This window comes from Oncorhynchus tshawytscha, linkage group LG19, assembly GCF_018296145.1.
Source record: "Oncorhynchus tshawytscha isolate Ot180627B linkage group LG19, Otsh_v2.0, whole genome shotgun sequence".
In the NCBI taxonomy this organism is placed as follows: Eukaryota; Metazoa; Chordata; class Actinopteri; order Salmoniformes; family Salmonidae; genus Oncorhynchus; species Oncorhynchus tshawytscha.
The window spans coordinates 36,192,718-36,211,888 of NC_056447.1; the positions used below are offsets into that span (position 1 = coordinate 36,192,718).

Below are 19,171 nucleotides of genomic sequence, written 5' to 3' on the forward strand. Positions count from 1 at the left end.
AAATAAACATATTCAGTTCATATACAGTACCAGTCAAAAGTTAGGACACATATTCATTCAAGGGTTTTTCTTTATTTCTACTATTTTCTACATTGTAGAATAATAGTGAAGACATCAAATCTATGAAATAACGCATATGGAATCATGTAGTAACCAAAAAAAGACATAAAAACTATGAAATAACACATGTGATCATGTAGATTTTAGATGTGGAATGGAATGGAATCATATAGATTTGGAATCAAATAGATTTTAGATTCTTCAAAGTAGCCACCCCTTGCCTTGATGACAGCTTTTTACACTCTTGGTGCAGTACTCCATTGCTCTCCCTCCTGGTCAAATAGCCCTTACACAGCCTGGAGGTGGGGTTTGGGTCATTGTCCTGTTGAAAAACAAATGATAGTCCCACTAAGAGCAAATCAGATGGGATGGCGTATCGCTACAATATGCTGTGGTAGCCATGCTGGTTAAGTGTGCCTTGAATTCTAAATAAATCACAGACAGTGTCACCAGCAAAGTGTCACCTGCTCTGCGTCTCACAAAGACGGCGGTTGGAACTAGAAATCTCAAATTTGGACTCATCAGACCAAAGGACAGATTTCCACGGGACTAATTTCCATTGCTCGTTTTTCTTGGTCCAAGCAAGTCTCTTCTTATTATTGGTGACCTTTAGTAGTGGTTTCTTTGCAGCAATTCGACCATGAAGGCCTGATTCACACAGTCTCCTCTGAACAGTTGATGTTGAGATGCTTCTGTTACTTGAACTCTGTGAAGCATTTATTTGGGCTGTAATCTGAGGTTCAGTTAACTCTAAGGAACTTATCCTCTGCAGCAGACGTAACTCTGGGTCTTCCATTCCTGTGACGGTCCTCATGAGAGCCAGTTTCATCAAAGTGCTTGATGGTTTTTGCGACTGCACTTGAAGACATTTTCCGAATTGACTGACCTTCATGTCTTAAAGTAATGATGGACTGTTGTTTCTCTTTGCTTATTTGAGCTGTTCTTGCCATAATATGGACTTGGTCTTTTACCAAATAGGGCTATCTTCTGTATACCACCCCTACCTTGTCACACCACAACTGATTGGCTCAAACGCATCAAGAAGGAAAGAAATTCCACAAATTAACTTTTAACAAGGCACACATGTTAATTGAAATGCATTCCAGGTGACTGCCTCATGAAGCTCGTTATTTCATAGTTTTGATATCTTCACTATTATTCTACAATGTAGAAAATCGTAGAAATAAAGAAAAAGGTGTGTGTCCAAACTTTTGACTGCTACTGTATATATTATTAATATTTAATTCAGTGATTAAAATGATGACCCCATCCTTCATAGCTTATTACAGCAGGCTATTGGGAAACACAAGCATTTCTTACCTCTAAATCACCTACCTATTCATGTTGATTTAATGAGTCTGTTAATTTTAACTAAGCAAGCTGCTAAATTGTTTAGTTTACATATTGCCTACATCTTGTCTAGGCTACTGTAGACTATCTGAAATGAGATGTAGGCCTATCAGCGGCTATAGGCTACCTGCCTTTATCTAAGCAAACCATGGCTAAATGTAATTACAATCATAAACCCAGATTTTAGTCTGTAGCCTATGCCTATTGAAATGACAAGTCATCTCTCGCAAATGGGCGGTTTATAGTATGGTATGTGGATGAAAGTCATGCTTAGGCAAATAAACTATAAAGGGGGAAAAATGGCTAGAGTTTACACTTTTTTAGTTATTTCATGAAATGTTATTTAAAAAAACAAAATAATAATAATAAGTATCGGGGTAATTGCCCTCCCCCTCCCTCTTTGTAACTCACCTTTTTCTCACCTGCGCCTTAATGCTTAATAATAGCAGTCAAACAAGTTACATTTACATCCATGGATGGAAAATTATCTCGTGAGTTTAATAAGGTCAAATGATCTTTTCTCTTGCAACATATTTAAATTATTTTATTGCACCTTGTCATAGCTGGCAATAATTATTATTTTGAGGAAAACCGAATTTAGCTTCGAACGTCATTACAAGTTACTATGCTATTCCTTCTTAAATGTCTCGATAACGTTGTGGCAAAAGGGTTTATTGTATACATATGGCAACATCTCTTTTGCGTTGAAAACGTTTTTTGGCTAGTTTTCAGGACTTTAGGGTAGGTTTTGACAATCATTGTTTTAGAAATGTCAGCTTGCCTGGCAACCCTGCAGAGATATAACAATGAAAATAGTGGAGTGTGGACGTAGCTACTTCCTGTGTTTTTTGCTATTTTATAATAGGTAGCAAAGTGGACAAATATATCAGTTTCCTGTATAAAGAAATGTATAACCTTTTGATAATTTTAGAACATGCTTTGAATATATTAGTGTGTTCGAGTAGAGCAGTATGCATATCACGGAACTGTTTTGAACGCCCTAGCTAGCTACATAGAAAAACAACTGGGTTTTGAAGTACTACTCGTTCGAGACAACGATTAATAAGACGAGGAAAGTCTACTACGAACAAAGTGTAGCAGAGTGTTAGGTGTGACAATATTGCAGTACCAAGGTACACGGGGGGACCTTGAGTGGTGTCTGAGTATGTTGAGTGGTGTCTGAGTATGTCACACACGTAACTCCACAGAGTTCCTGAGCAACGCCGCGGGAGGAGAGAGCTGTCAACCGGGCAGCTGAGACGTGACGTGGACATTTTATCCGACAAATTGGTGCAAATGTCATAGCCAACGTGTATTGTTTTGGTCTTTGAGGAAAGAGGTTGGAGAGGTATCCCGAAGTGGCGGGGTGGGAGGGAACGAATTAACTAGGGAAGCATATATGGTAATATAAACTACAAGGCAAGAGCGCATTCTCTGCCTTTTATTCCAGTGTCTGACAGAACTGTCGATACTAGATAGCTACTTCACTTACCAAGTTGGAGCTCGGAGTTCGGGGTACATTGGTGCTATAGCTACACAGGACCAGCTGACTGATGCGCCTATGTTTTATTTGATGACATGAAGTCAGCCCTATAACGCTTGCTGATTGAGTGCACGTCCCCATCAAAGAAATAGCTCTTGGTAAGATCTTGGCATAATGTCAAATATTGATTTATTTGTCTGTAGTGTGTGATACATTTACTTGCCTTCAACATAGTTGATTGTTTGTGCGTGTGTGTCAGTGTATGTATTTGTTCCTTCCTTTTATAAATGTTCCTTTGTATAAATGTCTGAATCAGTTTTGTATTGTACATCTGATTTGCACATGTATTGCTGTCTTATTACTATGTTATAGGCGTTTTCTGTAGCCTATGTCATTGATATCAAGATCAGGATTTACAGATGAGCTGACATAATACTACTGGTCTGGATTTAGATGAATATCAAAGAAACAAATACAGTCCTGATTGACAGGATTATAAAGAGAGTCAGGTTTTCTTCTAAAACTGAATTTCTGTGACCCAGCTAATCCCTCTTCTGGTTATTGTATATCTGATCATTCATGCCACAAGAATCTCAGTAGGGTAAAAACAAGGTCATACATTATTGTAGCATGCAACACCAAAGTGAAGTGTGCAAGAGTTGTACATACGCAGAGCTTTCCCAATAGGATTAACTCCATGACACAATTTTCACTTTTTAAAGTATATGTTTTGGCTGCTCATCATGTCCAATATTCAGGAGCTCTTGTTTTGTTTGCCTGTGAACTTCTCTTCTGACTGGCTGAACTCGGGGTGTAACTGTTGAACACTTCGACCGGACAATTTCTAGAGTGACCTGAATCCTATTGACATGACACTCACTTGGAAATAGCCTTTATTTAGATGACACAGATCAATAGGGAGGGCCTAGATGTTTTGTTCATCAGTACTAAGGAGGTATAAAGTCAATCATAAGGTGATATAATGAATGGTAAGAGGCTGACATACAATTATCCAGAGGAATGCATTGACCCAGGCTGTGTCAGTGGATTAATGCACTATGCAGTACTATGAGCTGGTGGCAGCATTCATTCTATCTTTGTGCATTCCTAAGTAGAGCCAGTCATGAGCTAAGTGGGACTGAAAAATAGTGGGAAATTCAGCAACTTGTCAAGGACACAGAAAGTTCACTTAAAAAATGCTTTTTCTGTGGGTTTAAAACAAATAATTTTGGGGGAGAAGTTCACTACCGTTGTCCTTGAAGAGTTGCTGCATTATTTCTTCCTTTTCAGTTTGCTCCTCTGTACAGTGTGAGCTAAGCTCAGAGAGAGAGAGTAGATTGAGTTTTACCTAGTTATGCAGTCTCAGTGACTCACCTTTACTCAGCAGGTCCACACACTGATGAAGAGATCCGAGGTCACTGCCTGCCGTGCGGTGGCCTCTAGCCAGGTGTGTGTGTGCATGTGCGTGTCTGACTATGCTTGCAGTTAGGGTGTTTGTGTGCTTCCCACTGCTGTGATGATCGTTGTTCCACTCCCTGATCATTGTGTGTCTCTAGAGAAGATGTGTGGTGGTATGCTGTGCTTCACTCCTCTGCAGTTCAGTAGAAACTAGGGCTGAGGAATTGGTGCTTTTTGAGGTTGCTTCGGTTTCGGTATAATTATAAAGCAAATCATTTGATTATTTTTTTGAACATTAAATGTTTTATGAAATAAAGACGTTACAATGATTTTAGAGCTTTTTAATTCAAAAGCCAAAAATAGTGAACATTCGATTGCCAAAATATTGAAGATATTCCATTGTCTCTGTCAGGTCCTGGATTGGTGGATATCAATCAAAAAATAGGAAATTACTATGAAATAATAAAACATTTCAGTTGTGTATATTTCTTAGTTTATATTTGATTACTTATTTGTCTCTTCTCAGCTCAGGCAGTAGCAGTCAGCCAGTCAGGGCATCTAACGTTTTAGTCATCCTATTTAGCTAGCCTGCCTAAGTATGTTGCAGAGCTGTCTGACAAAATAATGTTACTAGTTATTCAAAGTAAATAAGGTATACATTTATGAACTGCATCTGTCCCTGTGGATGTTGTGTTGTGTACATTCCTCTCTCATGCGGTGTATGCGGTCTGTGTGTATCTGACCTAACGAAGCAGGCGCAAAAGTGTATCCGTCCAGAGATCTGTAGACAATTACAAGACAATCATGTCTATGCCCTTACAATGGGAGTCGTTGTCCCAAAGGCGGGAAGACACGCTTAGGTCCAAAATAAACCTATATAAATGCATTGGGCTTATTTTGGAAAGCTTTTGGCGAGAGTGAAACCTCTCGCTTCGCCTCTTCCTCTCTGATCCGTCAATGAGCCAGAAAAAGCTGGTGCAATGGATTATGGTCAATGTGGTTATTTACCACGTTTCTGCGCTGAACTAGGTTGAATATTTGCTTAATGAAAACTACAACTCCCTTTAGCCCAGCGTCCCACATAGTTCACTTTATTTCTCCGATTTCTCTCGAGAATGATTTGATTTCTCTCAAGAGAAACAAAATGGGTTTCAGGTAGTTAAACCAACGTCGGCCAAACATCTGCTTTGTGCATGACACAAGTCATTTTTCCAACAATTGTTTACAGACAGATTATTGCACTTATAATTCACTCTATCACAATTCCAGTGGGTCAGAAGTTTACATACACTAACTTGACAGCTTGGAAAATTCCAGAAAATTATGTCATGGCTTTAGAAGTTTCTGATAGGCTAATTGACATCATTTGAGTCAATTGGAGGTGTACCTGTGTATGTATTTCATGGACTACCTTCAAATGCAGTGCCTCTTTGCTTGACATCATGGGAAAATCAAAAGAAATCAGCCAATACCTCAGAAACAAAATGGTAGAACTCCGCAAGTCTGGTTCATCCTTGGGAGCAATTTCCAAACGCCTGAAGTTACCAAGTTCATCTGTACAAAAATAGTTTGCAAGTATAAACATCATGGGACCACGCAGCCGTCAATACCGCTCAGGAAGAAGATGCGTTCTGTCTCCTAGAGATGGACGTACTTTGGTGCAAAAAGTGCAAATCAATCCCAGAACAACAGCAAAGGACCTTGTGAAGATGCTTGAGGAAACAGGTACAAAAGTATCAATATCCACAGTAAAACGAGTCCTATATCGACATAACCTGAAAGGAGGCTCAGCAAGGAAGAAGACATTGCTCCAAAACCGCCATAAAAAAAGCAAGACTACGGTTTGCAACTGCACAGATTGTACTTTTTAACCATAATGACCATTGTTATGTTTGGAAGAAAAAGGGGGCGGCTTGCAAGCCGAAGAACACCATCCCAACCGTGAAGCACGGGGGTGGCAGCATCATGTTGTTGGGGTGCTTTGCTGCAGGAGGGACTGGTGCACTTCACAAATAGATAGCATCATGAGGGAGGAAAATTATGTGTATTGAAGCAACATCTCAAGACATCAGTCAGAAGGCTAAAGCTTGGTCGCAAATGGGTCTTCCAAATGGACAATGACTCCAAGCATACTTCCAAAGTTGTGGCAAAATGGCTTACGGACAACAAAGTCAAGGTATTGGAGTGGCCATCACAAAGACCTGACCTCAATCCTAGAGAGATTTGTGGGCAGAACTGAAAAAGCGTGTGCGAGCAAGGAGGCCTAAAAACCTGACTCAGTTACACCAGCTCTGTCAGGAGGAATGGGCCAAAATTCACTTATTGTTGGAAGCTTGTGGAAGGCTACCCGAAATGTTTGACCCAAGTTAAACAATGCTACCAAATACTAATTGAGTGTATGTAAACTTCTGACTTTAGGCTACTCATTCTCATCAACAGGAGATTGTTTATTGTTACTCGCTTGTATCATTTTACAAAATCAGCCTGGGGTCAGCCTGTCCGTGCTCAGACCATACACCGTACACTGCATCAAATTGGTCTGCATGGCTGTCGTCCCAGAAGGAAGCCTCTTCTAAAGGTGATGCACAAGAAAACCCGCAAACAGTTTGCTGAAGACAAGCAGACTAAGGACATGGATTACTGGAACCATGTCCTGTGGTCTGATGAGACCAAGATACACTTATTTGGTTCAGATGGTGTCAAGTGTGTGTGGCAGCAACCAGGTGAGGAGTCCAAAGACAAGTGTGTCTTGCCTACAGTCAAGCATGGTGGTGGGAGTGTCATGGTCTGAGGCTGCATGGGTGCTGCCGGCACTGGGGAGCTACAGTTCATTGAGGGAACCATGAATGCCAACATGTACTGTGACATACTGAAGCAGAGCATGATCCCCCTCCCTTCAGAGACTGTGCCGCAGGGCAGTATTCCAACATGATAACGACCCCAAACACACCTCCAAGACGACCACTGCCTTGCTAAAGAAGCTGAGGGTAAAGGTGATGGACTGGCCAAGCATGTCTCCATACCTAAACCCTATTGAGCATCTGTGGGGCATTCTCAAACGGAAGGTGGAGGAGTGCAAGGTCTCTAACATCCACCAGCTCTGTGATGTCGTCATGGAGGAGTGGAGGAGGACTCCAGTGGCAACCTGTGATGATGGTGGCCACACAAAATATTGACACTTTGGGCCCAATTTGGACATTTTCACTTAGGGATGTACTCACTTTTGTTGCCAGCGGTTTATACATTAATGGCTGTGTGTTGAGTTATTTTGAGGGGACAGCAAATTTACACTGTTATACAAGCTGTACACTCTCTACTTTACATTGTAGCAAAGTGTCATTTCTTCAGTGTTGTCACATGAAAAGATATACTCAAATATTTACAAAAATGTGAGGGGTGTACTCACTTTTGTGATATACTGTATGTAAGAATGCTGTTCATCGACTACAGGTCAGCATTTACACCATAGTACCCTCCAAACTCATCAATATGCTCGAGACCCTGGGCTGTGCAACTGGATCCTGGACTTTCTGATGGGACGCCCCCAGGTGGTGAGGGCAGGAAACAACATCTCCACCCCGCGGATCCTCAACACTGGGTGCACAAGGGTGCGTTCTCAGCCCCCTCCTGTACTCCCAGTTCACCCATGACTGTGTGGCCATGCACACCTCCAACTCAATCATCAAGTTGGCAGACGACACTACAGTGGTAGGCTTGATTACCAACAACGACGAGACGGCCTACAGGGACGAGGTGAGGGCCCTCGGAGTGTGGTGTCAGGAAAATAACCTCACACTCAACGTCAACAAAACAAAGGAGATGATTGTGGACTTCAGGAAACAGCAGAGGGAGCACCCCCCTATCCACATCGACCTGACAGTAGTGGAGAAGGTGGAAAGTTTTAAGTACCTCGGTGTACACATCACGGGACAATCTGAAATGGTCCACCCACACAGACAGCGTCGTGAAGAAGGCGCAACAGCGCCTCTTCAACCTCTGGAGGCTGAATAAATTTGTCTTGTCACCAAAAACACTGACAAACTTTTACAAATGCACAATCGAGAGCATTCTGTCGGGCTGTACCACCGCCTGGTACGGCAACTGCAACGCCCACAACGGTAAGGCTCTCCAGAGGGTAGTGAGGTCTGCACAACGCACCACCAGGGGTAAGCTACCTGCCCTGCAGGACACCTACACCACCCGATGTCACAGGAAGGCCAAAAAGATCATCAAGGACAACAACCACCCAAGCCACTGCCTGTTCACCCCGCTATCATCCAGAAGTACAGGTGCATCAAAGCTGGGACCGAGAGACTGAAAAACAGCTTCTATCTCAAGGCCATCAGACTGTTAAACAGCCATCACAAACATTGAGTGTCTGCTGCCAACATACTGACTCAAATCTCTAACCACTTTAATAATAAAAAATTGCATGTAATAAATGTATCACTAGTCACTTTAAACAATGCCACTTTATATAATGTTTACATACCCTACAGTACTCATCTCATATGTATATACTCATATGTATATACTGTACTCTATACCATCTATACCATCTACTGCATGCCTATGCTGTTTGGCCATCGCTCATCCATATATTTATATGTACATATTCTTATTCATTCCTTTACACTTGTGTGTAAAAGGTAATTGCTGTGAAATTGTTAGATGACTTGTCAGATATTACTGCATGGTCAGAACTAGAAGCACAAGCATTTCGCTACACTCGCATTAACATCTGCTAACCATGTGTATGTGAACAATAAAATTTGATTTGATTAAAACACATAAGATGTGTCTCTATTTGGAACAATTCACATTTAAAAATGTTGACCAATCAATTGGTCGAAAGAACAGACGATTCTTGTTGAACAAGATTTGTTTAGGGACAGCCCTAGGTTCTACACACACATTCAGGTGTGCAAGCTAAAGAGAGAGAGTGTAAATTACAGAGCAGAGGGGAAGGAGAAAATCAAATCACTCCCCTGGATGTCACCCTGCATAGCCACAGTGTTCCTGAGCTCATTAGAAACAGAGCTGAACCTTAAGAGTGGGGGGATCTGACAGAGAAGGCGAAAGAGGGAGAGAGAGTGAGAGAAATAGAGTGAGAAGCAAACACACAAAATGATGCAACTAACATTCTCTCTCTCTCTCCACCCTCTCTCCTTTAGTCTACTACAGTGATGGACAAAAGCCTTAGATCAGATTAAAACAGCCCTTCCATTAGATAGCTTCATTCCAGACAACCTCAAACTGTCAAAATTAGATATACTGTACGTGCTCATTACTGGACTGAAATGAGAAGAGGCTGAAACGAATGGGGCAAGCATTCCAATAAAATTACATTTCTGATAATTATCATTAACAGTGCTTGCTGAAACGTCTGTATACTAACGACAGACCTGCAAGTCTGGCTCCCTGAAACTGTGATACAGCCCATTACTGTGATCAGGGTACAATGAACAATTTGTTAATTTCTTCTCGTACCTCAATGAGGCTGCTATCCTAGAAGATAAAGTAGACTAGACCTGAAGGCATTTCTGTTCTGCTTAAAATGAACATTTGCTGCTTCAGTCTTTGAATTAAGCTGTTATGTTTATTGTTTGTTTCCTAAGAAACATTTCATAACTGACTTTCAAAAAGGAAGACACAGCTTGCGTACATCCTGTAGTATTAAGAAAAACACAGAGCAAGCATTTCAATACTCACCAGGGCTATAAATTAGCTGGAGCTCCCAAATGTAAAAATATTTAGTACCAGAAGAAGAGATTGATTAAAATGTATTTGATTTAGATATAGCCTACATTAGTCCAATATTAGTCTGATTAATCAGGCTTTTATACACAATTAATTGGTATATACACCCTGAGAAACCTGTGTGCAAAATTTGACTAAACTGTGACTAAACTGAATAAAAAGAAGAAACTACACTATGAAACAAAGATAAATTAAATAAAGAATGATAGTAAGAAGTTTTGGGGCACCTTAAATGAAATTCTGGGGAAAAGGGCAAACTCAGCTTCGTCATTCACTGAATCAGATGGCTCATTCATCACAAAACCAACTGATATTGCCAACTACTTTAATATTTTTTTCAATGGCAAGATTAGCAAATTTAGGCATGACATAACACAACAAATGCTGACACTACACATCCAAGTACATCTGATCAAATTACGAAAGACAAGCGTTGTAATTTTAAATTCCATAAAGTTAGTGTGGAAGAGGTGAAAAAATGATTGTTGTCTATCAACAAGGACAAGCCACCGGGGTCTGACAACTTGGATGGAAAATTACTGAGGATAATAGCGGAAAATATTGCCACTCCTATTCGCCATATTTTCATTTTAAGCCTACTAGAAAGTGTGTGCCCTCAGGTTTGGAGGGAAGCAAAAGTCATTCCGCTACCTAAGAATAGTAAAGCCCCCATCACTGGCTCAAATAGCCGACCAATCAGCCTGTTACCAACCCTTAGTAAACTTTTGGAAAAAAATGGTGTTTGACCAGATACAATGCTATTTTACAGTAAACAAGTTGACAACAAAGTTTCAGCATGCTCATTGAGAAGGACATTCAACAAGCACAGCACTTACACAAATGACTGATGATTGGTTGAGAGAAATTGTTGATAAAAAGAGTGTGGGGGCTGTTTTGTTAGACTTCGGAGCGGCTTTTGACATGATCAATCATAGTCTGCTGCTGGCAAAACTTATGTGTTATGGCTTTACACCCTGCTATATTGTGGATAAATAGTTGCCTGTCTAACAGAACACAGAGGGTGTTCTTTAATGGAAACCTCTCCAACATAATCCAGGTAGAATCAGGAATTCACCAAGGCAGCTATTTAGCCCCATTACTTTTTTCAAACTTTACTAATGAATTGCCACTGGTTTTAAGGAAAGTCATAGTGTCTATGTACAGTGGGGCAAAAAAGTATTTAGTCAGCCACCAATTGTGCAAGTTCTCCCACTTAAAAAGATGAGAGAGGCCTGAAATTTTCATCATATGTACATTTAAACTATGACAGACAAAATTCGAAAAAAAATCCAGAAAATCACATTGTAGGATTTTTAATGAATTTATTTGCAAATTATGGTGGAAAATTAGTATTTGGTCACCTACAAACAAGCAAGATTTGTTGCTCTGACTTCTTTTTTAAGAGGCTCCTCTGTCCTCCACTCGTTACCTGTATTAATGGCACCTGTTTGAACTTGTTATCAGTATAAAAGACACCTGCCCACAACCTCAAACTGTCACACTCCAAACTCCACTATGGCCAAGACCAAAGAGCTGTCAAAGGACACCAGAAACAAAATTGTAGACCTGCACCAGGCTGGGAAGACTGAATTTGCAATAGGTAAGCAGCTTGGTTTGAAGAAATCAACTGTGGGAGCAATTATTAGGAAATGGAAGACATACAAGACCACTGATAATCTCCCTCGATCTGGGGCTCCACGCAAGATCTCACCCCGTGGGGTCAAAATGGTCACAAGAACGGTGAGCAAAAATCCCAGAACCACACGGGGGGACCTAGTGAATGACCTGCAGAGAGCTGGGACCAAAGTAACAAAGCCTACCATCAGTAACACACTACGCCGCCAGGGACTCAAATCCTGCAGTGCCAGACGTGTCCCCTTGCTTAAGCCAGTACATGTCCAGGCCCATCTGAAGTTTGCTAGAGAGCATTTGGATGATCCAGAAGAAGATTGGGAGAATGTCATATGGTGAGATGAAACCAAAATAGAACTTTTTGGTAAAAACTCAACTCGTCGTGTTTGGAGGACAAGGAATGCTGAGTTGCATCCAAAGAACACCATACCTACTGTGAAGCATGGGGGTGGAAACATTATGTTTTGGGGCTGTTTTTCTGCAAAGGGACCAGGACGACTGATCCGTGTAAAGGAAAGAATGAATGGGGCCATGTATCATAAGGGTTTGAGTGAAAACCTCCTTCTATCAGCAAGGGCATTGAAGATGAAACGTTGCTGGTGTTCTTTGGATGCAACTCAGCATTCTTTGTCCTCCAAACACGACGTGTTGAGTTTTTACCAAAAAGTTATATATATATTTTTTTTTTAAATGTATAATTTTAGTGAATGATATCATAAATAGGACTGGTGGAGTTGTGTCACACATGCAGCTAACAGAGACATATGGAAATGTCTGCTCTACCCAAAATTACAACAAACTAATTGCAGCATTACCACAAAAATGGAAAAGGCAAGTAGAAGGGGAATTAAGTAAGGAACTTTTCTGTCTGCCCTGCATTAAAGAACATAAAAGGTTAAAGAAATGTGTGATAAATAAAAACATATACCAATTTCATTTAAGGACCAAAAAATTGACAGCTGTGCCATATAAATTGCAAAATAGTTGGGAAGAGATTTTCGATGTTCCCATTCCATGGCACATGGTTTATGAATTGACACGCAAAACAAATTCAAATTTTTCTATTTAAATTACTATACAAATTTATTGCAACCAATAGAATATTATATATATGGCGATACAATCTTCCCAGCTCTGCAGATTTTGCTGTGAGGAGGCAGAGTCATTAGATCATTTATTTTGGTATTGTCCATATGAACTTGTTTTTGGTCACAGGTCCAGGAATGGCTGAAGAATTCCAACATTTGCCCAGAACTAATGCTGCAGTTAGCAATACTGGGTGATTTGAAAAGTCATAGTCAATCAATCAATAATATAATAATTATTTTAGCAAAATGTTTTATCTTTAACAGTCTGTAGAAGCTATGAGAGTTGAAAGGTTCAGTGCTTTTGTGAAGCATCACAGCACAGTTGAAAAATATATGGCAAATATAAATCAAAAATGGATGGTGTTAAGAGATAGATGGGAGGGATTGAATGGAGCTGAAGGGTGGGACTAATGACAAGATAACCAATGTAAAACATATGGAGTCTGAAAAATGAATATAGATTCAGAAATGTAGTGAAATAGCACAGTTACAAATCAAAATCAAACTGGATGGACATCAGAATTAGAGGAAGGACTAAAAACAAACAAAATATAACTATTGTAAAATAGATTGTGTCTGTAAAATGTGTATAATATGTATAAACTGAAGGTAGAAGCCTAACACTGAACCAAAACCGGCTGCGCGCGTGCGACATCGTGCGCCATCGTGCATACATTTATTTTGTCCCCCTACACCAAACGCGATCACGACACACAGGTTAAAATATCAAAACAAACTCTGAACCAATTACATTAATTTGGGCACAGGTCGAAAAGCATTAAACATGTATGGCAATTTAGCTAGCTAGCTTGCACATGCTAGCTAATTTGTCCTATTTAGCTAGCTTGCTGTTGCTAGCTAATTTGTCCTGGGATATGAACATTGAGTTGTTATTTTACCTGAAATTGTTATTTCACCTAAATACCTGAAGGTCCTCTACTCCGACAATTAATCCACACATCTCTCCTCCTTCCAGGCTTTTTCATCTTTGAACTTATATGGTGATTGGCATCTAAACTTTCATAGTATTACCACGACGACCGGCAAAAAAGTTTGCCTTTAAATCACCCACATGGGTATAACCAATGAGGAGATGGCACGTTTGTACCTGCTTCTATAAACCAATGAGGAGATGGGAGAGGCAGGACTTGCAGTGCGATCTGTGTCAGAAATAGGAATGACTTCTACTTTAGCCCTTGGCAACGCAGATGCTCGTTGGTGCGCGCGAGCAGTGTGGGTGCAATAATTGAATAACATGGATTTCTAAATATATTTTGCAACACTCGCGCACGCGACGTGTCTGATCAGGTCAGCATGTAAGTGTTATTGTTTTGTGTTGTGTTATTAGTTTACTCCAATTGGGGGAAGGGTGATAGGGTTTGCGGGGAATATCAATGGTATATTCTAAAAAAAAAGTATGTATATCTACAGTGGGGAGAACAAGTATTTGATACACTGCCGATTTTGCAGGTTTTCCTACTTACAGAGCATGAAGAGGTCTGTAATTTTTATCATAGGTACACTTCAACTGTGAGAGACGGAAACTAAAACAAAAATCCAGAAAATCACATTGTATGATCTTTAAGTAAAAAGAGGCAGGGGGAGGAGCTTGGTGTATGTGTAAACCATAGAGGAAGAGGTGAAGCACTAAAATCTGTCCAAAATAAGGCCAATGCGTTTATATGTGCTTATTTTGTACCTAAGTTTGTAGTCTGCCTTCCCGCCTTTGGGACAACGACTCCCATTGTTAGGGCGGAGATGTGCGTCTTGTCATTATATACAGATCTCTGGTGTAAATGGGAAGGCGCACACAGCACAGAAGAGCGAAGGAAATAAGAACAAAAATACAGCATGAGAAAAAGCAGACATAAACGTTCATAAAAATGAAAAATAACAAAACCTTGATTCTTGCGATACAGGCATTTGGAATATTGTGCAAAAACATGCATTCGAATTAATCTTATAAATTCTCTGTATCGCCCAGCCATAGCCTTAGTGTAACCTGCAACCTGCAATAGTTCCTCCCAATTAAAGTTAAGGAATGCGGTGTCCTTGATGTTTAGTGAAATGGACATTGTAAACAACAGCCAGCATGTCTTATATATGCAGGAAGCTTAAATTCTTGTTAATCTAACTTACGATAACCAATTTACAGTAGCTATTACAGAAAAAAATACCATGCTATTGTTTGAGGATAGTGTACAACAACAAAACACTTTTATCAAGGCAACTGGTTTGATACGTTCACCTCTGAAGGTAAATAAATGTGCTTACATTCAAGTAAATTTGCTCTAATTTGTCATCCTGAGGGTCCCAGAGATAAAATGTAGCATAGTTATGTTTAAGAAAATCAATTTTTATATTAAAATATAGGAACAGGGGTCTACAGGTTGACCCCACTGCTGTCTCCGTCTCCACACCCACCACGCCCGGCGGTTAGATGTGTGAAAGTTAGTCTATTTTCTGTAGGGAAGCTAATGATCCATCATGTATGACATTCCTGGGAGTATATAAACTTAATTTTTTTATTACCATAGCATTTTTGTATGTTCTCTATAGGTATTTACTTGAAAATGTATAAATTGACCAATTCGGCACATTTGGGCAAACTCCTGGCAGACTTGATACAAAATATTGTGTAGTGAACTAATTATTCACTGGATCAATCTGAAACTTTGCACACACACTGCTGCCATCTTGTGGACAACATCTAAATTACACCTAGAATCCTATCTCAATGTATGGCCTTTCTGTTGCATTTCAAAGATGTATTATCTTTTACCAGATCTAATGTGTTATATTATATATCCTACATTCATTTCACATTTCCACAAACTTGTTTCCTTTCAAGTAGTATCAAGAATATGCATATCCTTGCTTCAGGTCTTGAGCTACAGGCTGTTAGATTTGGGTATGTCAAATTAGGCAGAAATTGAAAAAAAGGGTCCGGTCCTCTTAAACAAAAGTGCAGTTATAAGAAAATAGAGTTACTAAAGTAAAAAATAACAATAATGAGGCTATATACAGGGGGACCGGTACCGAGTCAATGTGCGGGGGTACAGGTTAGTCGAGGAACTCTCAACGCGCTCTACTTCAGCCCGTTGATGTTAATGGGGGCCTGTTCAGCCCTCCTTTTCCTATAGTCCATGATCAGCTCCTTTGTCTTGCTCACAATAAGAGTGAGGTTGTTGTCCTGGCACCACACTGCCAGGTCTCTGAGCTCCTCGTTGTCATCGTTGTCAGTTATCAGGCCTACCACTGTTGTGTCGTCAGCAAACTTAATGATGGTGTTGGAGTCGTGCTTGGCCACGCAATCGTGGGTGAACAGGGAACACAGGAGAGGACTAAGCACACACCCCTGAGGGGCCCCAGTGTTGAGAATCAGCGTGGCAGATGTGTTGTTGCCTACCCTTACCACCTGGCGGCGGCCCATCAGGAAGTCCAGGATCCAGTTGTAGCAGGAGGTGTTTAGTCTCAGGGTCTTTAGCTTAGTGATGAGCTTTGTGGGCATCTTTGTATCTGTTGGAGCGGTATGCAAATTGGAGTGGCTCTAGGGTGTCCGGGATTATGGTGTTGATTTGAGCCATGACCAGCCTTTCAAAGCACTTCATGGCTACTGACGTGAGTGCTGCGGTGCAGTAGTCATTTTGTCAGGTTACCTTCACTTTCTTGGGCACAGGGACTATGGTGGTCTGCTTTAAACATGTAGGCATTACAGATTTGGTCAGGGAGAGGTTGAAAATGTCAGTGAAGACACTTTCCAGTTTGTCCACGCATGCTCTCAGTACATGTCCTGGTAATCCGTCTGACCCGCTGCCTTAAATGTTGACCTGTTTAAAGTCTTCCTCACATCAGCTACGGAGAGGTGATCACAGTATCGAATCGCAATACATATAGAATCGTGAGAATCGCAATACACATCGTATCGGCACCTGCGTGTTGTGATAATATCGTATCGTGAGGTCCCTGGCAATACCCAGCCCTAGATCCAGACAGCACAGAGCAGACACATGAACAGCTAAGTCTGCATCATCTCCGTAAGCTATGCCTCGGTGGCTTCCTGAGTCTCTATTCTCATTAGGCTGTCTGTGTCTAACTGAAAGCCCATCTATGATGCCTGGACAGAGCGAGGGCTCTCAGGGGAGAGATAGAGCTTTACCCACTCTGTTTTTAGATAGCGCAGCCTCAGCACAAATCACAGCTTAACTCTCCCCCATATGACAGATCACAACTAAGCCTGAACAAACAAAAAAAAACAGAACAACGCAAGCTGCCTTCGCACAGTAGGACTTCTCTTGCAAGCAAACCTACTCTCTTGATCCTGTTCTTTCGCCCTCATCTGAAACTCTCTCTAAATTCAATTACGGCTCGACTTGTTTTTTAGATGAGTACTATTTCTGGTGTTTTTAAGTACAGCACAAACACTTTTGAAAAAGTCCCTGATGCTGTTGTAGCCTCTTTAACAAGAGAAAGATGTCAAATAGAGCCTCTGTTTCTGTCTCTCTCGAAGGAGAAACTGTGTTGGAAGAAAACAAATTCTTTCTATGCATGCTGTGGTCTGTGGTCTCCTATTTTTGCTCTGTGCTGTGGCATGTGGGGGTGTGCACATTGAGTGAGCAAGTACAGTTGAAGTCGGAAGTTTACATACACCTTAGTCAAATACATTTAAACTCAGTTTTTCACATTTCCTGATACTTAATTCTAGTAAAAAAATCCCTGTCTTAGGTCAGTTAGGATCACCACTTTATTTTAAGAATGTGAAATGTCAAAATAATAGTAGAGAGAATGATTTATTTCAGCTTATATTTCTTTCATCACATTCCCAGTGGTTCAGAAGTTTTCATACACTCAGTAAGTATTTGGTAGCATTGCCTTTAAATTGTTTAACTTGGGTCAAACATTTCGGATAGCCTTCCACAAGCTTCCCACAATAAGTTGGGTGCATTTTGGTCCATTCCTCCTGACAGAGCTGGTGTAACTGAGTCAGGTTTATAGGCCTCCTTGCTCGCACACGGTTTTTAAGTTCTATACACATTCTAAACACATTTTCTATAGGATTGAGGTCAGGACTTTGTGATGGTCACTCCAATACCTTGACTTTGTTGTCCTTAAGCCATTTTGCCACAACTTTGGAAGTATGCTGGGGGTCATTGTCCATTCAGAAGACCCATTTGCGACCAAGCTTTAACTTCCTGACTGATGTCTTGAGATTTTGCTTCAATATATCCACATAATTTTCCTTCCTCATGATACCATCTATTTTGTGAAATGCACCAGACCCTCCTGAAGCAAAGCACCCCCACAACATGATACCGACCCCCCTGTGCTTCACGGTTGGGATGGTGTTCTTCGGCTTGCAAGCCCTTTTGCCTGCAAACATAATGATGGTCATTATGGCCAAACAGTTCTATTTTTGTTTCATCAGACTAGAGGACATTTCTCCAAAAACTACTTATCTTTGTCCCCATATTCAGTTGCAAACCGTAGTCTGGCTTTTTTTATGGTGGTTTTGGAGCAGTGGCTTCTTCCTTGCTGAGCGGCCTTTCAGGTTATGTCGATATAGGACTCATTTTACTGTGGATTTTACTGTTTTACTGTTTCCTCCAGGATCTTCACAAGGTACTTTGCTGTAGTTCTTGGATTGATTTGCACTTTTCGCACCAAATTATGTTAATCTCTAGGAGACAGAACACTTCTCCTTCCTGAGCGGTATGACGCTATGTGGTCCCATGGTGTTTCTACTTGCATACTATTGTTTGTACAAATGAACGTGGTACCTTCAGGCATTTGGAAATTGCTCCCAAGAATGAACCAGACTTGTGGAAGTCTACACATTTTTTTCTGAGTTCTTGGCTGATTTCTTTTGATTTTCCCATGATGTCAAGCAAAGAGGTACTGAGTTTGAAGGTAGGCCTTGAAATTCATCCACATGTACACCTTCAATTGACTGAAATTATGTCAATTAGCCTATCAGAAGATTCTAAAGCCATCACATCATTTTCTGGAATTTTCCAAGCTGTTTAACCTCTCTAGGGTATGTGGGACGCTAGCGTAATATACAACTATTTAACATAGGTTTAAATATTAACTTCTTGTGAATCCAACCACGGTGTCAGATTTCAAAAATGCTTTACGGCGAAAGCATACCTTACGATCATTTGAGAACATAGCCCAGCAGACAAATCATTACAAACAGTAACCAGCCAAGTAGAAGAGTTACTTACACAAGTCAGAAATAGAGATGCAATGAATCACTTACCTTTGATGATCTTCATATGGTTGCACTCAGAAGACATACATTTTTTCAATAAATGTTCCTTTTTTTCGATAAAGTCTCTTTAAATCTGTAATTTGTCTGCCCCCTATCCTAGAGAAGTTAAAGGCACAGTCAAGTAGGCAC

General features: G+C 40.6%; 1 protein-coding gene across 2 annotated transcripts in view; it reads left to right on the forward strand.

Moving 5' to 3' along the window:
- Positions 1 to 2,190: 2,190 nt before the first annotated feature.
- furinb (furin (paired basic amino acid cleaving enzyme) b) overlaps positions 2,191 to 19,171 on the forward strand; it is a 180,206-nt gene continuing 163,225 nt past the window's right edge. For both annotated transcript variants that reach the window (XM_024379709.2, XM_024379711.2), the window contains exon 1: positions 2,191 to 3,051. The gene's annotated coding sequence lies outside the window, so the exon portion shown is untranslated. The remainder of the gene's footprint in view (positions 3,052 to 19,171) is intronic.